This window comes from Euphorbia lathyris, chromosome 4, assembly GCF_963576675.1.
Source record: "Euphorbia lathyris chromosome 4, ddEupLath1.1, whole genome shotgun sequence".
In the NCBI taxonomy this organism is placed as follows: Eukaryota; Viridiplantae; Streptophyta; class Magnoliopsida; order Malpighiales; family Euphorbiaceae; genus Euphorbia; species Euphorbia lathyris.
In genome coordinates, this window is record NC_088913.1 from 50,304,916 (window position 1) to 50,307,096 (window position 2,181).

Consider the following 2,181-nt stretch of genomic DNA (forward strand, 5'->3'; position numbering starts at 1 on the left):
GTCTCGTAATCAAATCTCGAGACAGAATTGTATTCTATTTTTCAACATATATTTCTCATCTGATTCTGATTAATTCAATTCAATTCAATCCAATTAAACAATTTTCTATAATATAAACCTAAAGACGTAATTTAAACTGTATTAAAATAAATTTTCGTAAACAAACGTTCCCTGTGGGATCGATATCTTTTTATTACTACAAGAGAAACCGTGAACTTGCGGAAATCGCTCAACAATGATCGATAGCTCGGCTTATCAAACATAGAACACCAATTTGATTAAGGTAGCAATCTGTTCCGACCGTAGAAAGATTGTCTGCAGTTCGAAGCTCGTTAATTGCATTAAATGATAAGTTGTTACATATACATAATCTAATCAAAGTTATAAGTTGATTTCTTGCTTAATGCAAGCAAGTTTTGAATTCTTCTTATTTTTAAACTTAAGTTTCTGTAATTGTAATCCAAACTGTTGACAGAATTGGATCCTAAATCACAGCAATATATTCAATTCAAACCAAACAAAAAAATGATTTTCTAATTAAACCTAAAGAAAGTGAATTTAATCTGAATTAAATAAGTTTTTACAAAATAAGCGTTCCCTGTGGGTTCGATATCTTTTATTACTACAAGTAAAAGCCGTACACTTGTGGAAATCGCTAAACAAGTTTTTGGCGCCGTTGCCGGGGAACGCCAATTTTTTTTGTAAGAAAATAAATTTTTCGTATTTTATTCCGAATCTAGGTTTACAAATACTTATACTAATATTTACATATAATTCATTTATTTTACTAACAATTTTATTTTTCAATTTTTTTGTGAAGGTAATTTCAATTCGTGCGTGTAATTTCAGTTCATGCGCAGTACTAGAAGTTTAGGCATACAACCGGAATCACTCGATCCAGAAATTGAAAGAACGATTAAGAGAAATAGAAATAAAAAGAAGAACAAAGAGACACAGAATCAAGAACCACAGCTAGTAATAATGGCAGTTCCTCCTAGACTTATGGATTTCGCTACACCAGGAGTAAATGGTGTTACGAATAGCATAATTAGACCCCAAATAAATGCACACCAATTTGAAATCAAACCAGCCTTGCTTAATATGTTACAAAATAGTGTGGCATTTTATGGACTACCTAATGAAAACCCTAATGCCCATTTGACCAATTTTCTTGAAATTTGTGATACTTTTAAAATTATGGACGTTTCTACCGAAGATGTCAAACTTTGGCTATTTCCTTTCACTTTGAAGGACAGGGCTAAAGTTTGGTTAACTTCTATGTTGTTCGGAACATTCCAAACTTGGAACCAATTAGCCCAAGCATTTTTATCGAAATATTTTCCTTTAGCCAAAACAGCGAAAATTATAAAAGAACTGACATCATTCACACAACATGAAAATGAAACCCTATATGAAGCATGGGAACGTTTCAAAGAACTTCAACATTTTATGCCCACATCACCATTTGCCCGATCAACTTTTAATGCAAACATTTTATAATGGAATAAATCCCACTACCAGAGGTTCATTAGATGCTATGTTGGGAGGGTTATTTATGAAGAAGACGTCTGCTGAAGCGAAAGAACTTTTAGAGGAAATGGCAATTAACAATAGCATGTGGTCTGCCGAACATACACATACACCAGTTGCTCCAAAACCATCGTCCTCGACTTTGTCACCAGTTAAAGGTATAGTTAATCTTGACCCTATCGCGATGTTACAAGCCCATTTTTCAGCACTTTCGCATAAAATTGACAAGTTTATGACATCGTGTGATGTTAATGGAAACCCTATCCAAGTTGATATGGATTATAGTGGTGTGATGCGTCTCCGAGAGACTCACTAAGGGATAAGTGTACCCCGCCGTTATCAAGTAATAAAATCTGGACAAGTCCAGGTATCGAATCCACAGGATTTATTCCTGCAAGTATCAAGCTACTTGGTCTCTAGTGTTATCTAGGCTTTGGGGGGTTTGAGATTGATTTTGATTAAGTTAAACTAGTCCTAATTAAATTACTCTACTCCTAGCTAAGTTATTCTACCCCCATCTGATCCTTTACTAATGTAATTTCCCGAAGGGACATGGAATGATACGATAATAATGAAGATAGATTGTTTAGATAACTGATTTAAAACCTAATCTAAGTCACTTATGTCCGAGGCGATTAACCCTACTTATTC

The 2,181-nt window shown here is 34.0% G+C and overlaps 1 non-coding gene across 1 annotated transcript; it reads right to left on the reverse strand.

Moving 5' to 3' along the window:
* Positions 1 to 1,359: 1,359 nt before the first annotated feature.
* Positions 1,360 to 1,467, reverse strand: LOC136228389 (small nucleolar RNA R71). The gene has a single exon (XR_010688706.1). It is a non-coding gene; the product is annotated as a small nucleolar RNA R71 (small nucleolar RNA).
* Positions 1,468 to 2,181: the final 714 nt, after the last annotated feature.